The 8,289-nt window shown below is 41.7% G+C and overlaps 1 long non-coding RNA gene across 1 annotated transcript; it reads left to right on the top strand.

The window, feature by feature from the left end:
* Positions 1-3,690: 3,690 nt before the first annotated feature.
* LOC134934916 (uncharacterized) lies at positions 3,691-7,954 on the top strand. Its single transcript, XR_010179838.1, has 4 exons — positions 3,691-3,801; positions 6,958-7,026; positions 7,790-7,813; positions 7,925-7,954. It is a non-coding gene; the product is annotated as an uncharacterized LOC134934916 (long non-coding RNA).
* The last annotated feature ends 335 nt before the right edge of the window (positions 7,955-8,289 follow it).

The raw sequence follows: 8,289 nt of genomic DNA, 5'->3' as shown, positions 1-8,289 counted from the left end.
AAGGACAGTACTGTGACGTGAATAAACTGCACTACTGTGACATGACGTGAATAAGATGAATTCAGGTGAGTACTGCATCATCTGTCATGAAATCAATTTGTAATGTAATGAACAGTACTGAGATGGTTAAGGGTGGGAGGGCTGCATGCTGATGTGTGTCATAATGTTTATAAGGGCAATGCTTATGTGTGTTACAATGTCTATAAAGGTAGTGTTCTGTCTAATACCCTGGACCTACTGTACTGTAGCGATACTGTAAGTGTACTGTATGTCACATTTAGAAATGTGCCCCTTAAGTTTTGAAGACAGTACAGTACACTATGCCCTCCTGAGTGATTAGGTGCAGGGTACTAGAATGAACAATTCCATTTATTGTGATGTCATAAAGATGCTGTCAATGTTGAATTTCATTGGCTGTACAGTATGCTGCCATTATACTGTGTATATATATATTTTTACAGGGCTGGTAGCACGACGTCACAGGAGGCGGGACAGGCGCCGCCAAGCTGGTAAGTATTGTCAAATACAGTAGTGTACAGTACATAGTGATTTCTATAGTCCCAACCCCCCTGTCCTGACCATCACAGATAACTCGCTGCAATCCGTTAATGTTAAGAATGTCTGTTTACAAAACTAAATGTAAATATTAAACACAAAGTATAAATAACATTGTAGATAGCTGAATACCCGTGCTTCGCTACGGGATGAGGATGGTCAATTCCAGTGATAGTTGTTTGTTAATTTACGTTTGTTGGCGATCTAGTATATAGTACTGTATACTTTAAGCATACTGTATCTTGCTTCTCTGATGCAGATTGTTTATTGGCCGGACCCCTTTTTGGTCCTTGATACTGTACAGTACATGTTTCAAATTGACAGCTTCACTTACAGTACTGTTATTTTTTTTCCCACAGTACCACCACCACCACCACCACCACCACCACCTGCTGCGCTGCCAGGTATTGTGTAACGAGAATTCTGGTGCTACTGTCATCGTTGTTACACTACTGTACATGTGTCCTGGATACTGTACAGTACATGTTTCCAATTGACAGCTTCACTTACAGTACTGTTATTTTTTTTCCCACAGTACCAACACCACCACCACCACCACCACCACCTGCTGCGCTGCCAGGTATTGTGTAACGAGAATTCTGGTGTGACTGTCATCGTTACACTACTGTACATGTGTCCTGGATACTGTACAGTACATGTTTCCAATTGACAGCTTCACTTACAGTACTGTTATTTTTTTTCCCACAGTACCAACAACACCACCACCACCACCACCTGCTGCGCTGCCAGGTATTGTGTAACGAGAATTCTGGTGCTACTGTCATCGTTGTTACACTACTGTACATGTGTCCTGGATACTGTACAGTACATGTTTCCAATTGACAGCTTCACTTACAGTACTGTTATTTTTTTTCCCACAGTACCAACAACACCACCACCACCACCACCACCACCACCACCACCTGCTGCGCTGCCAGGTATTGTGTAACGAGAATTCTGGTGCTACTGTCATCGTTGTTACACTACTGTACATGTGTCCTGGATACTGTACAGTACATGTTTCCAATTGACAGCTTCACTTACAGTACTGTTATTTTTTTTCCCACAGTACCAACACCACCACCACCACCTGCTGCGCTGCCAGGTATTGTGTAACGAGAATTCTGGTGTGACTGTCATCGTTACACTACTGTACATGTGTCCTGGATACTGTACAGTACATGTTTCCAATTGACAGCTTCACTTACAGTACTGTTATTTTTTTTCCCACAGTACCAACACCACCACCACCACCACCACCTGCTGCGCTGCCAGGTATTGTGTAACGAGAATTATGGTGCTACTGTCATCGTTGTTACACTACTGTACATGTGTCCTGGATACTGTACAGTACATGTTTCCAATTGACAGCTTCACTTACAGTACTGTTATTTTTTTTCCCACAGTACCAACAACACCACCACCACCACCACCACCTGCTGCGCTGCCAGGTATTGTGTAACGAGAATTCTGGTGTGACTGTCATCGTTACACTACTGTACATGTGTCCTGGATACTGTACAGTACATGTTTCCAATTGACAGCTTCACTTACAGTACTGTTATTTTTTTCCCCACAGTACCAACAACACCACCACCACCACCACCACCTGCTGCGCTGCCAGGTATTGTGTAATGAGAATTATGGTGCTACTGTCATCGTTGTTACACTACTGTACATGTGTCCTGGATACTGTACAGTACATGTTTCCAATTGACAGCTTCACTTACAGTACTGTTATTTTTTTTCCCACAGTACCAACAACACCACCACCACCACCACCACCTGCTGCGCTGCCAGGTATTGTGTAACGAGAATTCTGGTGTGACTGTCATCGTTACACTACTGTACATGTGTCCTGGATACTGTACAGTACATGTTTCCAATTGACAGCTTCACTTACAGTACTGTTATTTTTTTTCCCACAGTACCAACACCACCACCACCACCGCCGACACCATCCGAGAGCTCCGGAAGTGGTAATAATTACTTTTTGTTACAGACACACTAGTTTCCTACAGTATTACTGTAATTTTTGTATTTTACAATACTTGTCATCTTTTACACACAGACCGCCTCGTAATTGATACAGAGGCGGAGGAGGAGGAGCTCATTTACATTGAGTCGGGGGAGGAAGAGGAGCCAGATTATAGTAAGTACAGTAGGATTTTCTCAAGCCCATTCTTAAAAGTATTGACCAAGTCCACTTTTATTACTTTTCAGGCAGGGAATTCCAAACATGTACTATACAGTATTTCCCTCACTGTGAAGACCCCTTTTCGCCTCTGTGCGAAATCGCCTCTACTTCAACAAGAGTTACTGTGCACGTGTCCTCTGTGTCCATCTTATCAAAAACAGTTCCTGTGTATTGTCCCCTTACTGTATACAGTATATTTGTAAAGGTTAATCATGTCCCCTCTTAATCTCCTCTTTTCCAATGTAAACATGCCTAGCCTGCCTTTCCTTGTATTCCATCTTCTCAATCCACTTCATCACTTTGGTCGCCCGCCTCTAAACCTTTTGTAGTTCCACGATATCCATTTTGTATTATGGTGCCCAAAATTGTGCATCCTACCCACCCTCCACTAGCCTAACCCTCCAATCATACTCTGAATCCACACTCTGCATTCTGAATGTCGGGATCCAGACAGCAGGTCTTTTAAATACAGTACTGTATGTCCCCTACCGCTGGACAGTCATTCTGCTCCTACTGTATTATGAATATATCTCTGCCTCCTGTAGCACTGCACTACTGTGCAATTTTGTAGTAACTGTACTCTACTGTATTTTGTTTATAATATTTTTTTATTTTCAACTCAGTAATTATTGACAGTGAGGATGAAGATGAAAAACCCTCTCCCCAACTTGGTAAGTAAACTGCAGTATTGTACTGTACTGTACATTGTGTTAAACCAATGGGTTGGGTTTGCGTGACCAGCAGTCAGGATTCTAGCGGTCAGGTGACCGACAGTGGCATCCTGATTGCAGCAATCCCAACAGGGTGAGGTACGGTATCCTAACCCTCCTCCACTACCCCCTGATTCTGGCCTCGACATTCTCGTCTCTGTGTGCGAAATCTACTCTCCTCCTCCAATTCCTGACTGAATTTTTGCTTTACTGTATTCAACACAGAATACAAAAGTATATTTCATGGAATTTTTGCTTTCACAGGCCCTACACTGTCACAGGCGGTGGCGGAGGAGGAGGACCAGGACTCTATGTCCATCACCTCACTGCACCCATTAAGTAAGTCCAGTCCGGTACATCTTGCCTCTGTAGAGCCAGTTTGAGCAAGGAGAGATTGATTGCTTCTTTTTTTGGTGGGGGCCCAAACCAACCAGTCATTTCAGCCACAGTCGTGTGGCAGACCCTGTTTATATAACATAAGGGTGGTTGGGAGGGCCCAATCACAATTCCATCTTGCACCTCTTTTTTTATTTATTTATCTTTGCATCATGTGATGTTTGGGGAAAATTGTTATAAGTGACATCCTGTCTGCCACTGCACTGCCACTCCTAAATGGGCCAGGTGTTTGTGCCGGCCACTTGGGTCGCTTAGCTTAGTCATCCAGTGACCTCGGTGAAAATTTTAGGACTACAAATAATATTGTGAGGTGTTCAGAATAGACTGGAAATGAGTGGAAATTATGGTCATTGAGGTTAATAACACTATACAGTAGGATCAAAAATACCCCCAAATTCTACGATTTAAGCTGTTTTTGAGAGGTTTTTGAAAAAAAGCACCAGGATCCAAAACAAGTCCGAATCCAAAAGCAAAACACAAAACCCGAAAAATTTCCGGTGCACATCTCTAGTTTTAATAAAGTCCAGGAGGGAAACATTCTCCTAATGAAGACACTGCAAGCAATAGGACACGAGGATGTGCACGGAGACTGGAGGGGGGCGAGGTTCAGGGGGAATTTTAAGAAAAATTACTTCACAGAAAGTGCAGTGGACAAGTGGAATAGCCTCCCATCAGAGGTGATAGAGCCTAAAACAGTAGAGCTACAGTATTTAAACATGCATGGAAGAGACATACATAAGGATATCCTTACAAAGAAATAAGGATCAAATAAGGTTTGATGTAAAAAAAAGGTTAAAAAAAAGAGGCAGATTAGATGGGCAAAGTGGTTCTTACAGTATTTGTCATCAAATTCTATTTTTCTGTATGCAGACCCTCCAACATGACCCGCCGCACTGCTCTGTTTCTAGACTTCCCTCTTAATTTATGATTTCCATCACCTGTGTTGAACTAGTTATATGATAAGAAAGCTGTTTCTTCACAGGTGATGGCAATAATAAATTAAGAGGGAAGTCCAGAACCAGAGCATTTTGTACCTAGTGGGGCGGGTCATGTTGGAGGGTATGTGTATTTCCTGGAATGAACCTTTTTTTTTTTCACATTGTCAAAGTCAGAAAAATATTACATAGAGAGACCATATAAACTGCACACATATAAGCCGCTATACTTGCAAATATGCGCAGCGAGCACAGCAAACACCAGACGTCATGGAGATTTAGAATTGGCTGATGAATTAATGTCATGGATGTGTATCATTTGAACCGAACCAGATAAACACATCATGTTTGGTATTGAAGCAAGCAGAATAAGGTGTGGTTTAGTTTGAGACCTATTGTGTTGTCGTGGGACATTGCAGCGGATAGATATGATTATATGTATAAAAGTTAAGATCAGCTTTGTTGGGAACAATGGATGATCAACTAAGTTTTCAGGTCTGAACCTGATTAGCATATACAAAGAGAACAGTGATTCAATACAAAAGCTAGAGAGACCCCTCCCCCAGAGACTGGTCAAACAGGAAGGTAGTGGTCAGGTGTGGCCTCAGAGAACAGATGTAATGTAGCTACACTCACACACAGACACACACAGCTACCTGGCACCCAGCAGCATGGAGGCTACATCCCCAGGACTGACCAGGCACCAAAGGCTAAGTATTGAATCCACATGGCTAGATAAGGGAATATAGACAGATTGCTTTCTGGTTTAAATAGGATGTTGTAGCTTGGTTGTGTGATTGTTGGGTGTTAGTGTTGGTGCCCTGTGGAATCTGTGATGGTAGCTGGGATCTTGTTAATCATAAATACCACCATGCAGTAGTTTTGAATATGTGCTGGTAGCAATGGCAGGCTGATACTTGTGAGTACATTGTGATCTGGTCTTGTGATGAATATGCTCTGGTTAGTGAGATACTGAAGTTGTTTGGGATGTGAAATTATGAGATGGTTCTAGGAAGTTGGATTACATTGTGAAAGGTGATTTGGAATGTGAAATTATAAGATGGTTCTAGGAAGTTGGATTACATTGTGAAAGGTGTTTTAGATGGTTTGGAATTGTAAAATCAGAACATATGCATTGTTTTGAGGCTTGGACATTTTGGAGTAAAATGGAGTCTTGTGTTTTCTGCTATGTGATTGTGGTGCCATGTGTTTGGACCTGCAAATCTAAAATGGCTGCTGCTGGATGTCTTCCCCTCCCCCTTTCAGGCATGTGGTGTGGTCTTTGGAATCAAGTGGAGGTTTCTCAAAATGGAGTCTAGCTTCCATCCCATGCTGTATTCAGCATTGACTAACTGCGCAGCGATTGTCTCTCACATATGTAGTTTTATCTGCAACCATGTTGTCTCTTATTTAACGTAATCATTGTTTTTCTGTGAGCCAATTTCTCTCATCTCTCTCTCTCTCTCTCTCTCTCTCTCTCTCTCTCTCTCTCTCTCTCTCCCTTCTCCTTTCTCTCATATCTCCCCTAGACTAAAACTTTTATAGTATTGTATTGTATTGTATTGTATTAGATCAGGATAGTATTGTAGTTTATCCCTTAGTTAGGTGTTTGGTTAGGAAGTCTTTGTTATATTGTAGTGTATCATTTGTACTGTGTTACTCTTTTACAAGTATACTAGATATAATACAGATAATAGGCTTTGGAACCCTAATCCAGTATCTGTGTATTTTCTATTGTGTTAAGTGTTCACTTGAGCGTCGGTGACGCTCAATCAGCTTTGTAGTTAGTCAGGTTACACAAGGTTGCACTTACACCCTGTATTCACATTAAGGTATATAGCGCATTACATTGTTAAAAGGTTTAAATATAAAGGTATAGTGTTGTGAGCGTCTGCATCGCTGGTGACCTCCTCGTGGTCTCGAGCGTAAGCTACGCTACAGCGAATCTTTCCCCTAGACATAACCAATAACGTGTCCTGTGATCACTGGGCCGTGAGCGAACGTGACGCTTGAGCGTCTCGCCTACGGCTGAGCGATCGTTACGCAAATAGCGTATCATTACGGTATTTCTTAAGTAAACAGCGTACAGTGTTCTTTAACCTTTAACGTGTTTTTAACAAGATAAATATTTAGCTTTGTTAACATTAATGTTTTTTTTTCACAGGCCCTACACTGGAACAGGCCACGGAGGAGGAGGAGGATGATGATGATGATGATGCTGCTGCATTTAGTGGTAAGAATTATTACTGACATTGATCTGATGCCATCAGAGTAGCACTTTTCATCATCATCAGATTTTTCTGGCAAATGCGTAGAAATCGGATGAAAATTGTTTTTGTTTGAACTGGTGATATTGCCCATACAGTAGCAACCGATCACATCCCACATTAACATTTACAGTATCTAGTTACACTTACAGACGATAATACAGTACAGTAGGTAATATTTGATTGGTTGCTACTGTATGGACAACATCCTGTTCTAAAAAAAACACCCATCTTACTCAATTTCTCTCTCTCTCTCTCTCTCTCTCTCTCTCTCTCACCCCTTGTCACTGTCTCTCCATTCATCTCTCTAGATACTGTCAGTGATGAATTTCCCATTAGGCACGAGAGGCACGTACTGTACCTAGTGGCGGCATCTGTTTGGGGGCCTCAGTTGGATGCTTACAGTATGCTAATACTGTCATCCCAAAAATTACCACTACAGTAACTGCTAAATATTTTAAGTGTACTGTACAATATGCACATACAGTACTGTACAGTATACATAATTCAAAAGAAAAAAGAGTTGCTACCTTATTCTAGTCATAATCACCGGCATACGGGTCACTCACAAATTTTCTGATGGTCTCGGTGGGGTCCCTTGGAATCACCATGCCTGTCACAAGCATACCTTTTTTTACCCACCTGACACTGGGCCTGGACACTAGTGTACTATTACTATACTTTTTACTGTATACTGTATCTTATAATATTCTTCTCTTTTACCCACAGACGACGAGCCAGAATACATTTTTGGTAAATATACTGTACAGTAGCAATAGTTGGTACTGTAATTACAGTATTTTTTTTCTCCAACATTAATTTAAGTCAAACTGATATGACTAACTGTATTTTATCTTTTTACAGTCCGTCGCCAACCAGTGGAGGAGACACCTGGTAATAAAATATAAATACATAATGCACTGTACTGTATTCTAACTTACTGTAACATGTATAACACTGAGCTGATCATCTTCACACCCTCTGACATAACCTTACAGTACATACTGTACTTTCTCTCTTTTTTCACCCTCTTCACTCCACAAATGCATGCTGCCTTTCCTGACTACTGATATAATAGTGTGCAGAGCGTAGCGAGGCACCGTGCCCACCGCATGGCGAGCGAAGCAAGCATAACGAGAATAAGAGACACTATTGCATGATATGTTGTGAATAAAGTTGCAGTACTGTGTGGCGTCATTTCAGATTGGGGAATTACTGTGTGGCCATGC

The sequence above is a fragment of the Pseudophryne corroboree genome, chromosome 6 (genome assembly GCF_028390025.1).
Source record: "Pseudophryne corroboree isolate aPseCor3 chromosome 6, aPseCor3.hap2, whole genome shotgun sequence".
NCBI classification, from domain to species: Eukaryota; Metazoa; Chordata; class Amphibia; order Anura; family Myobatrachidae; genus Pseudophryne; species Pseudophryne corroboree.
Note: the sequence above shows the minus strand (reverse complement) of the source record. Positions and strands in the feature narration are given on the sequence as shown.